We start from the raw sequence: 24,440 nt of genomic DNA on the forward strand, positions 1-24,440 counted from the left end.
GGGGTGCCGCCGGGGTGGAGGAGGGCCAGAGCCCAGCCCAGGTTGAGCCCCCGCAGGCCGCCATCACCCCCTGACTTCAGGGACCCAGGGGGACAAGTGTGGGTGGGGGCAGCCAGGAAACTGCTGTGAAATCGGTGCAGGCGACAGAGAAGGAAACTCGGGTCTGATCATCAGAAAACCAACAGGCACCGGGAATCAGTCCCGGGTGCGAGGCGGTGACAGGAGGGTCTGCGGGATAGTCTTCCCCGAGGCTCCTCCCACCCCACAGCCAGGGCGGGCCTGCCAGGCGGCTCAGTAATCCCGGTGCGAGCTGGGGTGCCCCCACCTCTGGGCCCCGGCTCCTTCACAGCCCCCCGCCCCCTGCATCTCAAGGCCGCTTCTGTCCTTGCCCGTTCCCCAAGGGAGGTCCCTGGAAGTGACTTCTCTGGCTTCTGGCAGGCGGGCGAGGCAGGTGGGGGATGGCAGGCGGGGGGGATGGCAGGTCGGGGGGTGGGGGGACAGCAGCCGGGGCGCCTTTCTTGGAGATTTTAAAAGAAAATAAAACGGGGGAAGGAAAAGCAGGTTGGAGTCTGTCTCAGGAGGGTCCTGGCTTCCCCGTGTGGCAGCCTCGCCGTGGATTCTCACAGCCGCATCTCCAGGGCAGGAAGAGGGGACCGGCTCCGTCATTTCAGGGGTGCCCTTGCCCCGCGCCGAGCACCCTGCCTGCTTCCCCCCCTCCCCTGCTGCCATCCCAGCCCCACGTGGGCCTCGCCCGCCTTCCCAGCGCCTGAAGAAATGAGATCATTTCAGACGGCCCCGGCTCCCACGTTGCACAACGCGCCCGCGTTTTGGGGGAGCGACGGTTTGGTCTTTGACTGAAACAAAACTGGGTGGGTGCGAGGCCCTCTCTGTGACCCTCGGGGGCCGCAGCCGCCCCCATCCTCTCGCCTGCCTGCCCGCAGCGGCCGGGAATGGGCTTCTTAAATTAATAATGCGCAGGGGAGATTTACAGCACGTGGCGAAAATATTGTCTCTGCCTTTTATTTGTGCATTTGTCACTGTGGCCGCTGATCGAGGGGCGCGGGGAGGGATAAATAATGAAGGGAGAGGACGCCCTGTCACACGGCCGGGGCATTTGCAAATTCATCACCGGTATTCCTGGGGAAGGAGACGGAGCAGGTGACAAATGTCCCCCGGCGCTAATATATCTCCCCAGTCCCCCGCCATCCACTCCGATCGCCTACTTGGGCCGTGACAGAGCGCCGGCGGCCCGGCCTGCAGACGGCTGGGCCCCGCTGCCCGTGTGGCTGGAGGACAGCTGTGGGGCGCGTGATGGGGGCCGGTGTGGAGGCCACTGTCGCCTGTCTCGTTTCCGGTGACGTTGGGGGAAACGGTTCTCGGCGGGGACAGGACCAAAGATGATTTCTGCGGGGAGTCCTCGGGTCTGTCTCTGCAGGAGGAGAAGGCGCCGTGGCTTCTGTTTGGAGGCTGGGTGTGTCCAGGTGGATGGCCATTATTTAAATTGGGGTTCCTCAAACTTTTTAAACAGGGGGCCAGTTCCCTGTCCCTCAGACCGTCGGAGGGCTGGACTATAGTTTAAAAAAAAAAAAACTATGAACAAATTCCTATGCGCACTACGGGCCCGGGACGCGTCGGCTGCTAAGCAGGACAGGCAGCGGCACCCGGCGGGCCGGATCCATGTCCTCGGCGGGCCGCATGTGGCCCGCGGGCCGTAGTTTGAGGACGCCTGATTTAAAACATGGCCTGGTCAGCAGGGCTCAGGGGTTGGGCGTTGACCTAGGACAGTGGTCGTCAAACTCATTCGTCCACAGAGCCAAATATCCACAGGACAACGATTGACGTTTCTTTGGAGAGCCACATTTTTTAAACTTAAACTTCTTCTAACGCCGCTTCTTCAAAATAGACTCGCCCAGGCCGTGGTATTTTGTGGAAGAGCCACACTCCAGGGGCCAAAGAGCCGCATGTGGCTCACGAGCCATAGTTTGCCGACCACTGATCCTAGGAACCAGGAGGTCACGGTTTGATTCCCGGGCAGGGCACAGGCCCGGGTTGCGGGCTCCATCCCCAGTAGGGGGCGTGCAGGAGGCAGCTGATCCATGAGTCTCTCTCATCATTGATGTTTCTCTCTCTCCCTCTCCCTTCCTCTCTGAAGTCAATAAAAACATATTTTAAAGAAAGAAAGGAAGAATTGGCCCAAACTCACATAGATTTCCCCCGAGGCGTGGGCGGGTCCGGAGGACGGGGCTTGCCGCCTCTCTGGCTCCCGGGAGCCGGCCTCTCTGGGTGGTGTTAACCGACAGGAACGGGGACGAGGGGGGAGTCTGCTTTGGGGAGTCTTGTCCACTCCTGATGGGGTTGGGCCCTCGGCTGTCGGGAGGGCGGCCCCCGGCGGGCTCCTCCCCACCCAGGTGGGAGGGACCAGTAGTCTCACGCCAGAGCCCGGGCCTGCTCCTTCCTGGGCGCCACGTGTGGGTTTAGCTCGGGCAGAAAGTGGCTTCCGTGGAAGCTCCTGCACCATCGTGTGGCCCCCAGGGACCGGGGTGGGGTCAGTTCTGGGCAGCTGCCTCGGTGGGCACCAGGGTCCCCAGCGTGTCTAGAGGAACTGTCAGTGTCCATGAGGGCCCGGGCCATGGGCGGCTCCGGTGGCTGAGGGTCTCACTGTAGCACCTACAGGCATCAGCCCCTGGGCCCCGGGGAGACTGTGGGATCGTCCCGAGGGGCTGGGAAGGTCGGAGTGACCCGGAGTCCTGGGTCCCCACGCACTGCACGCGCCATGGCTGATAGGGTCGACCTGAGGTGCCATGTCACCTGTCCCTCACCCCCCCCATAACCTCAGGGAGCACGCATGGGGGGCTACTGTGTGCACAGCAGCTGCTTGGTGTTTAGGGAAGCCTGACGGGGCGACATCCCCGAGGAGCACCCCTGCCCCCCACCAGGGGAGGGGCACAGAGACCTCGGGGGGCCAGGAGCAGGCAGGGCCCACCTTTCCTGGCAGCCGGGGTGAGGAGCTTCTCGGCCTCTCGTCTCCACCAGGATCCTGGAGCCAGAGCCCGGCGGATGACTGACCTCCGGTGACTGCCACACAGACCGCTCGCCGGAGGTGCCACGCTGAGCGCTGGGCCGGAATGGCCCCGTTTACTATTATTTTTATTTATTTTTTAATATATATTTTTATTGATGTGAGAGAGGAAGGGAGAGGGAGAGAGAGAGAGAGAAACACCAGTGATGAGAGAGGATCATGGATCGGCTGCCTCCTGCGCGCCCCCCGCTGAGGACCGAGCCCACAACCCGGGCGTGTGCCCCTGACCAGAATCCAAGCTGGCACCCTTCAGTCCCCAGGCCGACGCTCTATCCCAGCCGTGGGCAAACTACGGCCCGCGGGCCGGATCCGGCTGTTCTTTCCGGTTCTCTTGCTCTCCCCTCCGCTCCTTTACTTTGAATTTATATTAGTTCGCACAAACACTCCATCCATGCTTTTGTTCCGGCCCTCCGGTCCAGTTTAAGAACCCATGGTGGCCCTCGCGTCAAAAAGTTTGCCCACCCCTGGTCTATCCACTGAGCCACACCGGCCAGGGAGGGAATGGCCCCGTGTAATCCTCCCACCTCCCCTTGCAGAGAAGCAGGAGGCTCAGAGAGGGCAGGCGCCCTGCCCGAGGCCACACAGCCAGGGGGATGTCGGGCTGGCCGGGCCTCGCGCTGTGTCTCAGGCCAAACCCCCCTGGGTCTGCGGCTTCTCTTCTGCTGTTCTCCCGACCCCGTGACCCCAGAAGGAGAGCAAAGGCCGTGTGGGGACAGGGCTCCTGGCGGACAGGGGAGGGAGGTCCGTCCAGGCACGCGGGGTTAGAGTGTCTCGGGGGGACGGCAGAAGGCACAGCGCCCGCCGGGAAGCGCTGGGCGGTGAGTGGCAGCCGGGCCGGGCCGGGGCTGCTTTGCTTGCCGGTCACAGCCGCACGGAGCACCAGCCAGGCTTTCCCACATCTTGTCAAAGGCCCCGTTTCCCCCCCTTTCTCCTCGGGCTGGTTAGCGGCCGGGCGATGGCGCGAGGACACGTTGGGGGTAGAAGACGGGGGTCATTCTGGAAAACCCTTTGTGGACGGGTCGGGAGTGGGGAGAAAATGAATAGTTATAAGCTCATTTCCATAGAAACGGGCTCATTACCATGCTGGCTGCCCGCGGGACCGGCAGGGCTTCCTGCCAGCCAGCGGCTCCACAATGAAGGGTCCCCTGCCCGCCGGCTGCACAGAGGCCGGTGGGCGCGATGGCTGCTCCCAGCGGCCCGCTCGCCGCAGCTGTCAGCGCGTCACCCCGGGAGCCTGGGACACTGGAGGGCTCCCCGGGGCGCGAGCACGGGGCACTGCCCCGCCCCGCCATCCGCTCTCCCGCACAGGCCGCCCGTGGCCGTCCGTGTCCGACGGTCACTGGACTCGCTGTGCGGTCTCCCGGGCGCCGAGACCGTGAACAAAGGACACGGGGACGGTGAGGGGTAGAATCGCTTCTTGGGCCGCGCCCTCGTGTCCGTCCGCGTGTCTGTCCGCCCACTCGGGGCGGCGCTTGTCCCCGGCTTCGCGGGCCGGCCGGTCTATTCAGGGCTGTCCCGGCGCCTTCGCTGCTCCAGCGTCCGGCTCTGGGGTCGCTGCCCCGGGTCCCCGGGCCGCCGTCTGTCCCAGGCCCCGTGCTCACGTGTGGCGAGTGCCCTCCCGTCGCGGGCCCGGTCCCGTGGTCCTGGGTTCCTCACCACACTGGGGCGCTGGCCTGGAAACGGGGGGGGGGGGGGGGGGGAGCTCACGTGACCTGGGAGAGAAGACGGATTCCTTCCCGAGGACGGACGGACGGGAGCGCTCGGGAGGCGGCAGCCGCACTTTGCAGAAGTTTCTCCCCCAAACGGGCTTTTTCTTTTCATTGCGGCTCAAAGGCACGGAAAACGCTGTGGCTTTCACCGCTGGGGCGCCGGCCGCACACCGCACGTCCTGTAACCCTCACCGCCCTCCGCCGCCATCCACACCCACCGTCTCCAACAAAACCTCCGTCCCCCCAAACACGACCCGTCGCCCAGCCCCGCGCCCCGAATCCTGGTCTCTGCCTTTATTAACTGCTCGTTCAGCCTGGTTTTGGGGAGAGGCTTGTGGGGACAGAAAGGTTCCTGACCCTGGGAAAGTGAATAATTTGGGGCGAGCCCGCCCAACAGGAGGACGCACCCCTGCCCCTGCCCCGGAGAGCGTGGCCTGGGGGGGGCGCAGGGGCCTGGCTGTGCACCAGGCGGGGGTGAGCTCTGCCCCCTTCCCCTCCAGCATCACCCGAGGAGATGGGGTGAGCTGGCTGGTCCCACGTGACAGTCTCAGACACCCAGGCAGCAGGAGGTCAAGGGTCAGGTTCTGGAATGCTTTGGGAATGGGGGCGAGGGCGGGGGGCCCCGGCATGTAGCCCCACGGGTGTTTGTGGGAGACACGAGCTCTGCCCTGACCCATCCGGCCAGTCCCTCAGCACAGTCCTGGGTCCTGGGTCCACACCCTGTGTCCACCCTCACGGCCTGAAGAGCCCCTTGGACGGTCTCACACACAGTACGTGCTTAGTAAGAGGTTGCAGAGAAAACCTGTCGGTTACATTAATGGGTCCCGGGGCTGTTGTAACCACGGCCGGGACTTCAGCGACAGAGATTTAGGTCCAGGTGTCGCAAGGCTGGATGCTCAGGCCGTGCGGGGGGACCCGGCCCGGGCCCCCGGCTCCTGGTGGCTGCCGGCATCCTCCGCGCCCGCGGCCTGTAGACCCATCACCTGCTCTGCTCCGTGTCCACGTGACCTTCTCCCTGTGTGCGCGTCTGCATCCACATTTCCTCTTTAACAAGGTCCCCGTCATGGGGGTGAGGGACCCTCCTTAATGACCTCCTTCTCACTGGCTCATTGGCGAGCCCCTCTTTCCAAATGCAGTCACAGCCTGAGGTCCTGGGTCGGGGCTTCAGCATATGAAAGTGGGGGTCACAGGCCAGCTCAGGACAACGGAGAGGGGCCAGGTCCTCCCACAGGTTCCGTCTTTGCTAGGCCTCTGGGGACAGGTCTGCGGCCCAAGCGTCTGTCCCCCTAAAACAGCCAGAGGTGCAGATTGTCCGTGGTTGTGGTGTGCGCCCGCTGTCCCCGGACGCCGCGCCGTCCGCAGGCCTCAGAGGCCGCCCCCCGAGCTCTGTGCCACCAGCCGCCGATCAGCCGCCAGGACGATGTGTGATGAACACGGGAGGTGGTTCCGTTCCGTGGTTCCCTAAGGTTTGCATAGCGATTGAGGGTACTTTTAGGTTGTCCTGGGTCGGCAGACGGCGGCGGCCGGGCTGACAGCCTCCAGGATGCCTTCCTCGACGTGCGGGCTGCGGGGCTCGGGGCTGGGGCGTTCGGCCCTCCAGGCTGCGTCCCCCTCCCCACGTCCGCCTCCCCGCGGGCCCTCGACTTCCCGGAGCGATCTGCCGGTCGGAAGGGACACGGTCCCCACGTGGCCGGCCGCGAGTCGGGCAGGGATGGCTCTGGAGCGTGAGGAATTGCTACCTAAGTGCTGGTGGCAGGCGGGCGGCCCGAATGGGCCCGGGCCACAATGTGACCTGCCGGAGAAATGAGGTCACGGCCGTGTGTTGGTGGCGCCGGCGCAGGCCTGGCTGTGAGGACTCCGTGAAGCAATTCCGAGGGGCTGTGTTGTGGGGGTTGGGGGGTGGGGGGTGCTGGGAACCGGCCTGAGGGCCTGCATTAATGTGCGGTGTGCCTCCTCCCTCCAGTGGGCCATTTTGGGGATGGGCAGGGCACCCCTGGACATCTGTCACCTCAGGAGCCGAATGGGCCCCCCTGCTATGTTGGGCCTGTTCCCCAGCAGAACAGGGGGCCTCTGCCCTCCACAGGCCTCCCTCCACCCCTGTTCAGTCCTCAGTCGTCGATTGGCTGTTGTGTGGGGGGCCCCGGGGGGAGCGTGTGCCTCTGCACAGGGGGCTCGTCGGTGAGGGAGCGCTCAGCTGGGGTGCAGCCTGTTGGGGTCCATGGTGGGACCTCCGGGGCCCCTCTTCTGCTCGGCTCTTCCGGGGGGACATGCCTCACAGCCAGGTGATACCCACCTGGGCTCAGGGATGGGGTCACCGGCTCAGGGATGGGGTCACCCAGCTCAGGGGTCGGATCACCGGCTCAGGGATGGGCTCACCGACTCAGGGATGGGCTCACCGGCTCAGGGGTGGGGTCACCGGCTCAGGGGTGGGGTCACCGGCTCAGGGATGGGCTCACCCAGCTCAGGGATGGGCTCACCGGCTCAGGGATGGGCTCACCGGCTCAGGGATGGGGTCACCGGCTCAGGGATGGGCTCACCCAGCTCAGGGATGGGCTCACCGGCTCAGGGATGGGCTCACCGGCTCAGGGATGGGCTCACCGGCTCAGGGATGGGCTCACCGGCTCAGGGATGGGGTCACCGGCTCAGGGATGGGCTCACCCAGCTCAGGGATGGGCTCACCGGCTCAGGGATGGGCTCACCGGCTCAGGGATGGGCTCACCGGCTCAGGGATGGGGTCACCGACTCAGGGATGGGGTCACCGGCTCAGGGATGGGCTCACCGGCTCAGGGATGGGGTCACCGGCTCAGGGATGGGGTCACCGGCTCAGGGATGGGCTCACCGGCTCAGGGATGGGGTCACCGGCTCAGGGATGGGGTCACCGACTCAGGGATGGGGTCACCCAGCTCAGGGATGGGGTCACCGGCTCAAGGATGGGGTCACCGGCTCAGGGGTGGGGTCACCGGCTCAGGGATGGGGTCACCGGCTCAGGGATGGGCTCACCGGCTCAGGGATGGGCTCACCCAGCTCAGGGATGGGGTCACCGGCTCAAGGATGGGGTCACCGGCTCAGGGGTGGGCTCACCGGCTCAGGGGTGGGCTCACCGGCTCAAGGATGGGGTCACCGGCTCAGGGGTGGGCTCACCGGCTCAGGGGTGGGCTCACCGGCTCAGGGATGGGGTCACCGGCTCAGGGATGGGGTCACCGGCTCAGGGGTGGGCTCACCGGCTCAGGGACGGGGTCACCGGCTCAGGGACGGGGTCACCGGCTCAGGGAAGGGGTCACCGGCTCAGGGATGGGCTCACCGGCTCAGGGATGGGCTCACCGGCTCAGGGATGGGCTCACCGGCTCAGGGACGGGGTCACCGGCTCAGGGATGGGCTCACCGGCTCAGGGATGGGGTCACCGGCTCAGGGAAGGGGTCACCGGCTCAGGGATGGGGTCACCGGCTCAGGGATGGGGTCACCGGCTCAGGGATGGGGCTCTGGCCTCCTTTCCTGTGGCCACATCACACGTGTGGTTGACGCTGGCAAAATGGAGGCTGAGAAGTGCCTGGGAGAGGGGCTTTGGGGGCGAGGGGCTCAGCCTGCCCTTCCTGTGTCTGGCCCTCGTCGGCCTGAAATTCATTAACTGCCAGGAAATCGTGGATTTCCATGCCCGCCTCCCCCGGCCCCGCCCGCGGAGGAAAGCTCATTGATGAGGGCAAGTTACGAGGTCCCTCTGAGGGCTCCCGGGCGGACGTTCCTCGGAGGTGACTTGGCAGGGCCCGCGGGGTCTCGCCAGGCGCCGAGGCCGGCTGAGGGCGGTGGACGCACGGGAGCTCCCTGGGAGAGCTCTCAGGAGGAGAGGGGGACCCCGGCCCTCGGGGCGCGGCACGGGCCGCACGGGGCCTCCGTAGAGAGACAGCCTTGGGGACTGCTCCCCGGTGGCCCGTGGCCTTGGCCGCGAAAGAGACCGCGCCTGTGGGTGAGCGCCCCCTGCGTTTCGCCGGGAACCGGAGGCCCGGCTCGTGGCCAGGCCCTGACCGGAGCCCCCGCAGGCCCTCGGGCGGGGGTAGACAGGGAGGGGCCCGAACCCCGGTGACCGGGTGTGCCTGTGAAGCGGGACCATCTGGCTGACGGGTGCGGGTGCCGAGTGTGTGCGTGGGGTTCGCTCACGTCATGCTCACGCGGCCCTAAGAGCGGGTGCGCGGGGCTCAGACCACAAGGCACTTGCCCAAGCGCACACACAGGACGCCGTGGAGCACGACTCCACACTGGCCTCCGCGCCTCCCAGGGCCCCGCCTCAGAGGGGCTCCAGGGCTGCCCCACGCGAGACAACACGGCAAGACCACTCCACGCGAGACCACACGTATGAGACCACTCCACACGAAACCACGCACGAGACACTCCACGCAAGACCACTCCACGCAAAGACCACTTCACGCGAGGCCACACGCATGAAAACACTCCACACGAGACCACTCCACAGGAGACCACGTGCTTGAGACCACTCCACGCAAGACTACTCCACGCGAGACCACACGCGTGAGGCCACTCCACGGGAGACCGCCCCCACGTGAGACGGCCTCCAGCAGGAGCCTGAGGAGGTGCAGGCCTGAGGCTGTCACCGGGAGAAGAGGGGGAGGGGAGGCTCAGGAGACCCAGGCCCCCGGCCCGCAGGGGGAGCCTCCAGCCCCCTGATGCGCGTGGACTGAAGATGCCCCGCCCACGGCCGGCCGGCCAATCAGCAGCGCCGAACCCGACGGAGGGAGGCCTGGACCGCGCCTCTGCGTCCCCGCCTGCCACTGGAACCCACGCGTGAGTGCGCGGTGATTTGGTGATTTCCGACCCGCAGCAACCGTGGGGAGAGGAACAGGTGGGGAGGGCGTGGAGGCGTGCGAATGGGTCGCTAACGAGGAGCTCCAGGGAGCGTGCCGAGGCATGACCATGAGGAGTCTGAGGAAGAGGACACATGGGCGGGAGTGAGCCCCCACCCATCCTCCTCCTCCTTTCATACTCGGGCGGAGACCAGGCTGAGGCACACGTCCAGCCACCGGGCTGAGGGGAGAAACTGGTTTAAAATGGAAAGACCATGAACCGGATTCACGTGCACAGAACGGTTGGCGTGGTGTCGGGGAACGAGGCGGGAGGGGCCCCTGCCGGCCCAGGTCAGGTCTGCAGACGGCCCGCCACGGTCCCGCCAGGTCCAAAAGGGGGGCCCCGCCACGCCTCCCAGGAAGGACATGGCTTCCCGAGAGGCTCCGTGGGGGGCCTGGCGTCCAGCAGCGCAGAGCCCGGTGTGGCCCGCGCCCCTGCCCCGCGGCGGCCTCTTGGGATCGCGGACCTGGAACGGGACCAGGTCGGGGAAGGCGAGTCTGCGGCCCCTGGATCTGCAGGCCCAGAGGCCATCTGTCCTGGTCAGAAGGGACCCCCAGCACCCGTCACCGTGTCTGGCGGATGGGGCTCCGGCCCCACCGGCTCGGCCCTTCCTTGGGACACGTTCCTCTCCGAGCCCCAGGGGTCCCTGACGCTGAGCGGGGACGTCTCGTCAGGACAGGATTTTCTGCTGGTTTTTACCAACAAACCCCGTGACCCCAGGACCCAGGAGGAAGTCACCTCCGTGAAAGCCAGACTCTAAGACCCGCCGGGTTAGCCGCCCTCTGCTGCGCTCACTTGACGGAAAGTGCAGCTGACCCTTGAACCGGGTGGGGTCGGGGGGGCCGAGCCTGTGAAATCGAAAACCCGTGCATAACTTTGGTCTCCCCTAAAACGGAACCCCCTAAAACAGCCTCCTGGGGACCGGAAGCCTTACTGGCGACAAGGACAGTGGTCAGCACCCACCGGGCACGAGTCTGTGTTATGTTCTGACCATAAAGCCGGCGGAGAAAAGACCGCGTTCTTCAGGACGCCGCATCTGAAACCGTAAGAGGAAACGCGTTCGCAGGAACCTGTGCCGCAGGCTCACGGAGGCCGTTCCCCGATGGGCTGCCGGTCGGCACCCCGTCAGCACCGTCTCAGGCGCACCAACCCCGTGGGTTCTGCAGCGTCACCAGCGCCGGTGCCGCCGATGGGAGCTCCCGGGAGAAAGATGCCAGTATCTGTCCGCCGGCTGGCGGTTCCTGCGCCGGCAGCGAGGACGCAGCGGGACGGTCGCGTGTGCCCGTGTGAGTGGCGTGGCCGGGTCACGGGGTGAGGAAATCTCTAGAAAACCGCCCAGGCGACGTATGGAAAAATCTCTGCCTGTACGCGGACCCTGGCAGCTCAGACCGTGTTGTTCAGGGGCCAACGGTATTGCTGCGAAGCGGATCAGGAGCCGAAGGAAACCCGTGACCTCGACTGACCCGACACCCAGCCGCGGGCCGGGGCGTCAGGATCGGGGACGTTGGCGCGGGGCCGGGGCCGGCATGGGCTCAGCGCAGCGGCACAGCCTTGCAGCCTGTTCGAGCCCCTTCCCAGGTCATGACCTGCCGCAGGTCTTGGCATCTTTGTGCCTCAGTTTCCTGACCCATAAAATGGGGTAATCGGGGGCCTCGCCCTTGGGGTTGAGTCTTTTTTTTTTTTAAAGATTTATTCAAAGTGCAAGAGAGAGAGTACATTTTTAAAAAAATATATTTTATTGATATTTTACAGAGAGGAAGGGAGAGGGATAGAGAGCTAGAAACATCGATGAGAGAGAAACATCGATCAGCTGCCTCCTGCACACCTCCCACTGGGGATGTGCCCGCAACCAAGGTACATGCCCTTGACCGGAATCGAACCCGGGACCCTTCCGTCTGCAGGCCGACGCTCTATCCACTGAGCCACACCGGTTTCGGCTGGGGTTGAGTCTTGGGGAGTAAATACGGTTATTGGTGTGAACTTCCTGGCAGGCCCTGGGTGTTGGCCGCCACCTCGCCAAGCAGAGTGTCGCAGTCAAATAACCAAGGAGGAAGCCAGGGAGCCCAGCGCCCACCCCACCCTCTGGCCAGCGGCTCGGGACTGGGAAAGGAAGGCAAGGCCGGGCGGCCGCTCCAGCCCCTGGCGCCTTCGGAGCCCAGCCGCGGGCCTGCCCTCTGGCTGCCGGGCCGGGCCGGCGCTCGGGTCAGCGGCGAGCTCACGCCTTTGTCAGGGTGATTAATGGCGCTGGGGATTGTCGTTAATTCACTGCCTAATGACTGCGGCCGGCCCGCTCCGAGTAATCGGGTGATGTATGTGGGGAGCGCCCACCTCATGGCAGAGGTGAAAATCATTTCGACAAGTCAAATATTGTCACAGGGAACAAATGGCTCTCCCTGTTAATAAAAATTAATGAATTTTTTTCCTCCCTTTCCCCTCTTTTCTCGCCACTGGCCTGCTAAATGGAGCTGCGGCGGCCGAGCAGGGAAGGAGCCGGCCGAGTCAAGCTCTTTATTTGATGCTTAAAACTATAAACGTCTTTATTAGGCAGAGGCGGCCCGAGGGCCAGGGCGGCGTCGGCTGCTGTGGCCACAGCTGGGGGCTGCGCTGAGGTGGGGGTGGACATCTGTCCCTGGATCTGCAGGGGGGAGGCTGTCCCTGGACATCTGGCCCAGAGGATTGGGGAGAGGGGGTGCCCCAGTTTTCTATCATCTCTCCTTTCTGCAGCCCTATCATCTGGGCAACAGGCAGGGGGGCAGCAGGGGCAGGGGGGCAGGTGCCGGGGCGGCAGGGGGAGGGTCTTCCCGGCCCCCAAGAGCTGAGCACTGGAGGCACGCCTTCCCCGGGCACCCGGGCGACCGGAGCCCCCGTCCCGGCTGCAGAGGGCTCAGCTGTGCCACTCCCACCCCCGCTTTGGTGGGGGGCCAGGGCCAGGGCCAGGGCCGGGCGGGGGGTCAGCCGGCGTCCAGGGAGAGGGGAGGGGCGACTTGCTTCAGCACCACTTGCCCCGTCCCAGCGGCCGCGCAGCCGAAGGCCCCAGACTCCACCGCCCACCCCTGGCGATGGGCCTCCGGAGGCCTTTCTCCTCGCGTCCCCTGCCCGGAGCCCAGCCCCAGGCCCCGGGAGCCCAGCCTTCCCGGCCAGGCACGCGGTCTGCTTTCCGCTTCCCGAGGCTTTTCTTCTGCGGCCACATTTGTTAACTGTGCAACTCACTGCGCCTGGAATGGCAGCCGCCGGCCAGGGGAGGGGCTGAGGAGAGAACCGTCGTCGGTAAGCAGTCGGTGGTCATGGGCATCAACCCGCTCCTCCTCCTCCACGTGCAGCCCAGAGGGGACGGGGAGCCGGCGGGGACCCAGCCCTTCCGTCCCCGACACTGTGCCCCCGGGTGGGGCAGCTGCTGGGGCCTCATCCCTCGTCCCGGTTGCCCATAGCAACAGGCATGGCTGTCGGGCAGGTGACTGTCCCACCGCGGTCCCTTCCTCCACACCCCACTGAAGCCTCTGGGTTCGCAGAAACAGTGTGTTTGTCCCCACACCCCCGGCCACATGCTGAGTGGCTGGGCCCCCGGCCTGTGTGAGCTACATCCCTCTGGGTCTCCCCTCCCTCCTCCCCTGAGGACCCGACACTGGCAAGGCCGCCCGCCGCCCCGCGTAGACGGGGCCTCAGAACACCCAGCCGCTCGGGGCTGTGCCCAGGCCTGGGGGCCGACGCCTGTCCCCTGGGGCTCCTGCAGGGCCTCTTGCCCCGTCTACCAGGCGCCGCCTCCAGCGGGACGGGGTCCCCCTCGTTCCCGGGGTGCACCTGGGCAAGTGGGCTCCAGAGAGGCTTAATGGGGATGGGGCGTGAGCGCTGTGGGCCAGCGGTGTGGGGGTGCCTGGCGGTCCCGCAGTGGCAGTGCCAGGAACAGGGTCCCCACATGCAGGCCTGTGGCCTTGACCCTCCCAACTGTCCCAGCTGGGATACACCCCTTTTCTACAGAGCGGGGAGGGGGGGGGCTGGGGTCCAGAGAGTGTCTGTGTGGAAACCGGAAGGGGAGTCCCTGGGCCTGTAGGACCTGAGATGGCGAGACGGTGAGGACCCGCCCGAGGACGCGGCCAGTCTCAGGCGCGGGAGCAGCTGGGAGACCCCGTCCCGTGGTTTTCACTGATGCTCGGAGCACACTGTGGGCTCAGACAGCTGCGCCCCCACGTTCAGAACAGGGGGAAACGGCCCCGTGTCCGGGCGGGTGGGCGGGGGGCGGGGGGGACCGTGCGGCATCAGGTGGAAAAAAGCAGACGCAGCAGGACGGGCACGGGGGTGCCGCTCGGATGAGGCCCCGGAGGAGTCAGACCCACAGGGACAGCGCGGGTGGTGGTGCAGGGGCGGGGTGGGGCGGGGCGGGGCGGGGGTGTTCAGTGGAGACAGCGGTCCAGCTCAGGAAGGTGGAAAGTTCTAGAGACGATGGTGGTGACGGCTGCGTGACAGTGTGACTGTGTTGAAGGCCATTGAGCTGCACAAACAATGGTGAGGGCGGTGCATTCTGTGTTGTCGTTTACCACCGTTGTCTTCATAATTTTTTAAAAAAATATATTTTTTATTGATTTTCCACAGAGAGGAAGGGAGAGGGATAGAGAGTTAGAAACATCGATGAGAGAGAAACATCGATCAGCTGCCTCCTGCACACCCCCCACCGGGGATGTGCATGCAACCAAGGTACATGCCCTTGACCGGAATCGAACCCGGGACCCTTCCGTCCCCAGGCCGACACTCTATCCACTGAGCCACACCGGTCAGGGCTGTCTTTATAATTTTTATCTTATTTTTATTTCAGAGAGGAAGGGAGAGGGAGAGAGTCATGGATCGGCTGCCTCCTGCATGCCTCCTACTAGGGATGGAGCCCGCAACCCGGGCATGTGCCCTGACCGGGAATTGAACCCTGACCCCCTGGTTCATAGGTTGATGCTCAACCACTGAGCCACACCGGCTGGGCACCTCCAATTTTTAAAAATGGCGAGCTGCCGGATGCGAGGTGATGGGCTGGTGCCTGGCACGGCCTCCTCTGACACTGAGGGGTGGGGCGGCCCCGCTGGTGCCTCTGCAGAGCAGGAGGTGGCGGGGCCTGAGGACACCCTGCTCGGCCACAGCTCGCACAGCGTGCAGCACGGGGTGGGGGTGAGGGGGGGAGGGGGCCGTGATTTAGAAGAAAAACAGTGAGATTTGAGCAATCGGCGGCCACCGCGCTGCCCCGGGGCTCGGGGAAGTGGCGTATTAACCGAGGAATAAAGCGGGGGAAAGGCCAATCCCATCTCAGAAACAAAAGAGGCTTTTCACCGGGAACAAGCCTTGATCAAAACGGCGGCGCACCGCCTGCCCCGGGCGATGGAAGCACGAGGAAATGGGGCGGCCTGAAATAGGAACGCGGTCCCCGGAGCACCCGCCGATAAATAATCGTCTTAGAATAATGCGCTGGCTTTAAGGAGGGGCCAGGTGGTCTGGGCTGCCGGTCACAGCCCCCGGCCCCGTGTCAGCCCCGCTGGACGGGGACCGGGGCCGGGAGGGCGAGTGTGGGCAGTGAGCTCTGGCGCGGTCTCGCCGGCAGCCCCTTGGCAGCTGGGCCCAGCTGCAGGCGGGAGCTGGGAAAGGCAGAGGGGCCCCTGGGAGGTGGGGGGGGGCCTGTGAAACCTGCCCCAGGCCCCCGCCGGTCTGTCGGGAGGTGGATCTGACCTTGAGTGGCTGAGCTTGGCCGTGGCCCCAAGCAGCAGACGACTCCTTCCCGGGGTATCCAGTGTCCCAGGCTCCGAGGAGCTGCTGCTTCAGGCTTCCCTCCCAGCAAAGGGCTCATCCAGAACCGTCATCCGTTTGTGCATCAGTTTCTGCGTCTGTGAAATGGGTAGACTAGTGACCTGCTTCAGGATGCTCTGAGCAGACTAAGAACCGAGGGGGCAGGTGGGGAGCTTCCGGAGGGGGGCGGGGAGCGGTGAGGACCCCCGGCTGCACCCGTGGGGGGCCAGGGCCCTCCAGCCTGGCTCTGTGGATCCGTACCAGGCGGCGGGAACGAAGTACCATACACTGGGGGCATCAAACATTTATTCCCCAAGGTCTCCGTCATCCAGGGCCGTGTCCACACCCTGTGCCCCTGTCTCCTCTTCCTGTGCGGAGGACACAGTTGTGTCGAATGAAAATCCACCCAAGTGACCTCACCTCACCTCTACGACGACCCTGTCTCCAACTTGGCTCGCATCCACGGGGCCCAGGGTTCGGGCAAAACGTGGCGGGGGGCGGGGGGCGGGCGGGGGGGGGGGGGGGACACAGCTCAGCCCACACGGTCCTCCTGGGGGACAGGAGGCCAGTGGACACTGGCCCAGGGCCCGAAGGACCCGCACTGCCCGCCGCGGGCTCTGGACCGGCCGCGGGTGGTTCTGGCCTCACTTCCTCCTGCCCGAGCCTTTCCTGCCGGCTCCGTGCCGGGGACATGCCACAGGCCATGCGGGTGACAGTGCCATCTTGTCGGGGTGGGGGAAGGTGGGGGCTCCTCTGTGTCGGGGAGGGCCCTGGCGGGAGAGGCTGGGCCAGGCCGCCAGCCAGACAGAGGCCAGCTCTGCGCCTCCCCGGCCCCCCTGGGCCCCGGGGACACTCAGCGCCCTGGGCCGGGCAGCTGGGCTCCGAGCCTCAGGTCCCTGCGGGCCAGGTCCCGGGCGAGGGCTGGGATGCTAAACGGCGGTGGATTATTACCAACATGGAGCACGTCTGCAGGAATGTCTGCTCTCGGAGCTGTTAATCTGCCGCGTTAATAACCGCCGCGCTCGGCTGCGGGCTCTGAAGCTCGAGGCTGCGTGCGAGGCGAATGGCAATGAGCGTGGCCTGGGGCGGCCGCGGCCCTGCAGCTCCGGCGGGGGGCGCGGGCGGCGGGTCCCCAGCACCGGGGGCACCTCTTTGGGTTGGTCCTGCAGCCGGGACCCTCTGCTTGTCTCCCAGGCAGGTCCGGGGTGGGAGGGGCACCCGTTTGCCCTGGGTGCTTGAAAACACAACAGTGGCAACCCTGAGCCGCCAATTCCCTGCTCCCTTTCCGGCAAGCGGTGGGGAGGTGGGTCTGCAGGACGCTCGTGCGGCCCCAAGAACCCCTCCATCGGGGATGGGGCTCCCCCTTGCCTGGCTGTCCTGGGCAGGAACGTAGCAGCATGGAAATCCTGTTAGAAGCAATCGTAAGTCACTGTTTATCCAGTGGCCGCCGCGGGCCCAGCTTGACCGACTGCTGCTCTCTGCCCCGTCCCCCTCCCTGAGCCTCAGGCAAGATGGTCCCTGACAGTCACAGCTCAGGGGGACTTACAGGCTCGGGGGCAGGGGGGCCGTGTTGGGGTCTCTGCGGGGCCCAGTACCCAGCACGCCTCACCGTGTGGTTCCAGAGATAAAAGAACAGTCAGAAGGCGGGGAAGCGAAGTCCCACCAGCTCAGAGGGCCGGGGCCTGCAGCGGAACCCCAGAATCGCCATCGAGCCCACTGCACCCCTGGAGTGCTGGCCAGGCAGGCCACTCACATGGCTGAAGGGGGGCAGCTCTGAGGGAGCAGCTGAGAAACAGGCTCCTTCCCGAGATGGTTCTGGGCCCAGCGAGCCTAGGTGTCCCCCGATTAACCAATCAGAGCCCCCGGGGTAAGAGGGACAAGGGGTATCCTCAGGGAAGGGAAGTCAAGAATGGGAAGTGAGAGTTTCTGCCTTTAACTTTCTTCGTCCTTCCACCCACACATCCACCCACCATCTACAGCCACCCATCCATCCATCCACCCACCCATCCACCCACCCATCCATCCATCCATCCATCCACCCACCCACCCATCCATCCATCCATCCATCCATCCATCCACCCACACATCCATCCATCTATCCACCCACACATCCACCCACCATCTACATCCACCCACACATCCACCCACCATCTACATCCACCCATCTATCCATCCACCCACCCATCCATCCATCCACCCACCCATCCATCCATCCATCCATCCATCCATCCACCCACACATCCACCCACCATCTACAGCCACCCATCTATCCATCCACCCACCCACCCACCCATCCATCCATCCATCCACCCACATATCCACCCACCATCTACATCCACCCATCTATCCATCCACCCACCCATCCATCCATCCAAATATTTATTCCTCATCCATCCATCCATCCATCCATCCACCATCCATCCATCTATCCATTCATTTATTCATCCATTCATTCTTCCTTCCATCCATCCTTCCCTCCTTCCTTTCATCCATCCATCTATCCATCCACCCATCCATCCATCCATCCAAATATTCATTCATCATCCATCCACTCACCATCCATCCATCCATCCACCCACCATCCATCCATCCATCCATCCATCCACCATCCATCCATCCATCCATCTACCCACCATCCATCCATCCATCCACCCACCATTCATCCATCCATCCACCCACCATCCATCCATCCATCCACCCATCCATCCATCCACCCATCCACCCACCATCCATCCATCCATCCATCCACCCACCATCCATCCATCCATCCACCCACCATCCATCCATCCATCCACCCACCATCCATCCATCCATCCATCCACCCACCATCCATCCATCCATCCATCCACCCACCATCCATCCATCCATCCACCCACCATCCATCCATCCATCCATCCACCCACCATCCATCCATCCATCCATCCATCCATCCACCCACCACACATCCATCCATCCACCCACCATCCATCCATCCATCCATCCACCCACCATCCATCCATTAATCCATAACTTGAGCCCTCAGTGGACAAGCTGACTCAGTGCTGATGGTTTGCGCCACAGAACAGAGGAGGAGTTGCATTCTGACCAGGCCTACCCATTGCTGCACAGTCGCCTTCATAGTCCTGGGCTCTAGAATTGAGCGGCCTGTGGACACCCTGGGACTTGGCTTCCCACAGTCGCAGCGATGGTCTGTCCTGCACTTCACCTCACCTCTGCCACCACATTCCTTTCACACACTGACCGACCTGAACGGCACCTCCAAATACCGCTTCCCACGGGCCTGGTGCATTCAGCTTGACCCGTGGCACTAAAACCTGGAGTTGGCGGGGCGGGCGGGGTGGGGGGGGGCTGTCCCGTGCCGCAGCCTGTCTCTCCCTGGGAGAGGGCGTGGCCCGAGGCCCTTGCTGCTGGTTGATGTGATGGCCACTTCCGGCCCAGGGCCCACACAGAGCCCGGTGGGGGTGGGGCACTTCCAGAGCCCGTGGGCCGCTGCGGCTGGTGGTCTCGGTAGGAGGTTTAAACAGATGGGAGAGGCCTGGCCACGTGGCTCCACTGGAAACAGAGCCTGCTGGTTCCCGGATGTCATGAGGGTCCTGTCCCCGGGAGCCGTGCTAGGGAAGGGGGTGCTGGGGTCCCTCACCCACAGAAACCCTGTAATGACAGCGGGCGGCTCAGGGGTCTTGAGTGACACCGCTGGAGGCCAGTCAGCAGAGGGCTCGGGGCCGTAACCCGCCCTGGAAGCCCCTGGAGCCTCCGTGGGAGCCGCTGGGCCAGGTGCCCGGCTGTGGGACGGCCCGGAACTGTGAGCTCGGCCGGGGAGCTTCCTGACGGAGCATTGCCCTTTAAAGGCTTCTGCTGGGAGGTAAACCGAGGCCCGAATTCCCTTGGCGACCGATGGGGTTGCTGGGCGTGGTCGACTCTGGTCCTTGTGGTGGGCTGGGGTGGATGGAGCGGGTCCGCATGGATGGAGCGGGTGGGTGTGGATGGAGCGGGTTGGGGTGGATGGAGCGGGTCCGGGTTGATGGAGCGGGTTGGGGTGGATGGAGCGGGTCAGGTGGATGGAGCAGGTGGGGTGGATGAAGCGGATGGGGGGAATGGAGCGGGTGGGGGGGATGAAGCGGGTCGGGGGGATGGAGCGGGTCTGGGTGGATGGAGCGGCGTGGACTTCCAGGGTGACCTGTGGCCATTTTAGGAGGTCCCACCCTGTTGTTGCAGGCGCACGCTTCCGATGCAGCGTTTCTGATGCGGGCTGCGCACCCCCCACGCGGAGCCGCAGCTGCCGTGCCACAGGCCGAGGGTGCAGGTGGGCACAGCCCACCTTGCCTGCAGCCGCCGGTGGAGTGGGTCTGGGTGGGAGCTGTGCTTCTACTAGTGCCAGGGGACACGGGTGCCATGGGTCTGGGGACCCCACGCTGAGCACCCTGAGCTGGAGGGGCACACCGTCCCCAAAACCCAACACGGCCGGTCCCTGGCTCCTGACCCCGACCAGCGACTATTGCAGCCCACCGGCCCCCAGCGCTTGTCCGGGGCACAGCGGCCTCTGCGCGCGGCCAGGGCTCGGTGCGCCTCTGGGGGCCGAGCTCCCGCTCCTCGGCCTGACCCACAGCTGACGCCATGCCCTACGGGCTGTCCCCAGAGACAGCTCAGACCTGCCCGTCCCCTGCGCACCTGGGTCCCCCGTCCAGGGCCACGTGGTGTCCATCTGACCCTTCGACTGGAGGTGTGCGCTCGGCCCCGCCCCACTCGGCCCAGTTCCGCGCGTCCTGTGTCCCGCGCGACCTGTATCCCCGCGCGTCCTGTGTCCCGCACGTCCTGTGTCCCGCGCTGTGCCGCTTTGCGGAGCGGGCTGGTCTCCACAAGGAACCAGCACCCCTTTGAGAGGAGCTGCATTCATTCTCAGAGGTCACTGGGTTCAGAGGTCACTGAGGTCAGAGGTCACTGGGTTCCGAAGCCAGTGGATGAGAATTCCCAGGGAGCGCTCCTGGCCCAGGGCCTGCTGCTCCGCCTCAGGAAGGGGGCTGCTTTAGAAGGTTCCAGAGGGGCCTGACTGACCTGGCTCATCCCTGGCTCGCCAGGCTGTGGGGGAGCCAGCTGCGCCCCGGCCTGTGCATCACCCTCCCCCCATGGTGTCACTGCCCAGGGAGGCCGTGGGGTCCCGGTTCACAGGGAGGAGGTGCCAGTAGAGGCCTGGCCACCTCAGTGTCACGGGGACGCGTGAGGGAGGCGTGTGGGAGGCGGTGTCTCAGCTCTGGTCTGCCTCTCGGAGCTGGTTCCATGGGGGCAGGGACGGTTTCTCCTCGGGGCCCCGCGAGCCCATGAGCCGGGGGCAGGGGGCAGGGTGCAGGGTGCAGGGTGGGCTCCGGGCGGCAGCCGGGAGCAGCGGCCACAGGCGGGCGTGGCCGGCATCGTGCGCTCAGCGGACGGGGCGCATCCCTGGGTGGAGTTTGCTGCCAATCGGCCTCGCATCACCGGCTCTTCCAGCAAACCGGGCCGGGGCCACCGCAGGCCCCACAGCTCTGTTTCTGAGAAGGTCACTCACGGGACGGTCGCCATGGCCTCTGACCTGTTCTCGCCCATTCGGGGGGTTAGTACTGCCCCCCCAAGGATCAGCAGAGGTCGACTTGCTTTTGACCTCTGACCCTGAGATGATCGCCAGATGGGCTGGAATGGGGGGCGGGGAGAAGGTGCAGATTTGGGGGGGCTCACTTTCTGGCCGGTCACAGGGCACCTTGGCGGCCTCTGCCATCCTGGCCCTGCCTGGCACTACCGCCCTTGGAGGGTGCCGAAGAAGGTGACAGGTGATTGTCCGAGGTGATTTCCTGCCCGAAGGATCGGGATCAGGGGGAGGCGGGGGGGACCAGGCCAAGGGGAGGGGTCTCTGGGACGGCGAGAGGAAGGAAATGTCCTCCGGGCTACTCAGCCGAGCAACACAGACCTGGCCTTTCAAAGCAGGTGCCGTTCCATCCCAGCGTTAACCGAAGTCCTTGTACGCTCACATGCAGGTGCAGGCCTGCGAGAGGGCGAGACCCTGAGCCCTTTGCCTGGCTCCGATGCTAAGAGTTTGCAGCGCTGCAGGCTCCTCCCAGTGCCGAGAGGATACACTGGCCAAGGATACTAGGGAGGATGTGGATACAATGTGTCCTCCTAACCTGGGGCTGTAACATTGTATCCACATCCTCCCTAGTATCCGTGCATTCCGCTCTGTGTCCTGGTGGGTCTGTAGCCACCACGGGGGGCTTGCCCCCCCTTTCTTCTCGGGGTTCCAGGCAGAGTTCAGCCACACCGCCCACCCCACGGAGGCAGAGGGCTGGCTGGACCATCGCCTCCCCTCACACGCCTCACAGACTCACAGACACCCCCCCCACACACACACAGCACCCATACACACCCCCTCCCCCTCCCTGCTTTTATTATCCTGGTAGGTCTCCCTAAAGAACTTTTAGGAACGATGGGCTCAGGCCTGAATCCCTCTCCTGAACACCCCCCCGCCCCCCCCCCCCCCCCCCCCCCCCCCCCCGCGCAGGAGCTCACACACATCGCCCTGCCGTTCCCACGTCATCGAACGCTTGTGTTCCTGGCTGTGTCCCGGCCTTGGAGGGGGAGCCGCTGGACCGGGCAGTGTCATGGAGCCGGGGTGGCTGGTCCGGGGGAATGCACATCCAGCCCCGGGCAGAGGGCAGAGGGCAGAGGGCAGAGGGCAGAGGGCAGAGGGCGGAGGGGTCGGGCCAGAGCCCGGGCTGGGGAGGGATGGCCTCTGGATCCGGCCTCTCCGGTCGAGGATCCGGGGAGAGGGACCGTTTGCGCTCGGCCTGCCCGCGCCTCTGGCGTCTCGGAGCAGCTCTCCGCTTCCTCCGGGGCCTGGGGCGGCTTGTGACGCCTCATTTCTCCAGACGCTTCTGCACAGTAATCAGGCCACCTGCCCCCCCCCCCCGAGGGAGGGCGCGGGGGCAGCCGAACGAGACTCGGTTCTCCTGGTGCCTCGGGCAGCACTTAACCCCGTGCCCGTGGCGGGGGGGGGGGCGGGGGGGGGGGGCTGCACAGCCTCCTTCAGTCCGCAGGAAACACGCCACGGCCCCGCGCTCCTGTGAGCGTGGCCAGCAGGTTCAACACGCTTGTAAGCTCGCTTATCCTCCAGCAGGCGAGGTGTTTGGGGAGTAGAATTCACACAGAAACTGTAAAGGGCCCGGCCGGCGGGGCTCAGGGGTCGAGCGTCGACCTAGGAACCAGGAGGTCAGGGCTCGATTCCCGGTCGGGGCACAGGCCCGGGTTGCGGGCTCCATCCCCAGTGGGGGGCGTGCAGGAGGCAGCCGATCAATGACTCTCTCAGCATTGATGTTCCTCTCTCTCTCCCTCTCCCTTCTTCTCTGAAACCGATAAACAAATATTTAAAAAAAAAGAAAATAACACCTCCCCCCCCAAAAATGAGCCCCGGGATATACCTGCATGCGGGGGACACAGTACGGGGGGGGGGGGGAGGACACAGTACGGGGGGGACACAGTACGGGGGGGACACAGTACGGGGGGGGACACGGTACGGGGGGGACACGGTACGGGGGGGACACAGTAGGGGGGGGACACAGTAGGGGGGACACAGTACGGGGGACACAGTACGGGGGGGACACAGTACGGGGGGGGGACACAGTACGGGGGGGGACACAGTACGGGGGGGGACACAGTACGGGGGGGGACACAGTACGGGGGGGACACAGTACGGGGGGGGACACAGTACAGGGGGGACACAGTACAGGGGACACAGTACGGGGGGGGGACACAGTACGGGGGGGACACAGTACGGGGGACACACAGTACGGGGGGACACAGTACGGGGGGGACACAGTACGGGGGGACACAGTATGGGGGGGACACAGTATGGGGGGACACAGTACGGGGGGACACAGTACAGGGGGGACACAGTACGGGGGGCACACAGTACGGGGAACACAGTATGGGGGGGACACAGTATGGGGGACACAGTACGGGGGGGCACAGTACGGAAGGGGGACACAGTACGGGGGGCACACAGTACGGGGGCCCATGCGCAGCCTGGCTGGTCCCTCACTGTCTGGAGCACAGCCCCCCCCCACCCCCCCCCCGCCCAGGAGTGAGGACTGCGTGGGGCCTGGGGTGAGCTCTGTGGTTCCTAGGAACGAAGTGGCACCTTATTGCCCCCTTACAACCTGCCTGCACGGGGGAGGGAGGGGGGCAGGCGGGGGGGTGCCTCTCACACCCCAGCCACGGGGCCTCAGGGCGGGGGCTGCTGCTGGAGGGACCCCACCACAGGCGCTGTTGCCAGGTGCTCTCCGCCACGGCTTTCTCCCCGAGACCGTTTCTCCGGGGAGAAAACCTCTGTTGGTCCCGCACCAGATCTGCTTGCCCAGCACGAGGGACCGGAGCCACTTCCCTTGTACTTGAGAGTCCCGTCGCCATGGAGACCTCGGCCTCGCCCGCCACGTCAGGGAGGGAGCGGGGAGGACCGAGGGTCGAGGTGGCACAGCCCGGCTCCCTGTCACAGTGGCAGAGGGCAGCCCTCGGGCGGGCGGGTGTCCTCGCTGCCCCTCTGCCCTCCCCGCCCCCCCCCCAAGTTAAAGCCTCGTCATGGTGACACTCACGCACATGGAGAGGCCGCTCTGAGCGGACCGTTCCGTGGCCTTCAGCGCCTTCGCAGGTAGAGCGACCCGCGCCTCTGTCCACTCAGACGGCCCCGGCCCCGGCCCCAGAGACACCCCGCGCCACGCACAGCCCCTCGCCCGCAGCGTGAGGGCCGCCGCTGGGGGCTCGCGGGTTCTGGGAACCCGCAGACATGGAGCCCGGCGCGGCATGCGTGGCCTTCGTGCCCGCCTCTCGCTCAGCGTGGCAGTGGCGGGCCCCCTTCGTGGCCGAGTGTTCACCTGCAGACGGGCCCGCTCCTCAGCGCTCACCTGCTGCTGGGCCCCAGGTGTGCCCCCCAGTGTGTCCCCCAGGTGTGCCTGCCCCCAGTGTGCCCCCCGGTGTGCCCCCCAGGTGTGCCTGCCCCCAGGTGTGCCCCCCAGGTGTGTGCCCCA

General features: G+C 65.3%; 1 protein-coding gene across 2 annotated transcripts in view; it reads left to right on the top strand.

The window, feature by feature from the left end:
• PRDM16 (PR/SET domain 16) overlaps positions 1–24,440 on the top strand; it is a gene marked incomplete at its 3' end in the record, with an annotated part of 293,838 nt that overhangs the window by 67,812 nt on the left and 201,586 nt on the right. The window lies entirely within an intron of this gene.

This window comes from Plecotus auritus (genome assembly GCF_963455305.1).
Source record: "Plecotus auritus genome assembly, chromosome: 2".
NCBI lineage: Eukaryota > Metazoa > Chordata > Mammalia > Chiroptera > Vespertilionidae > Plecotus > Plecotus auritus.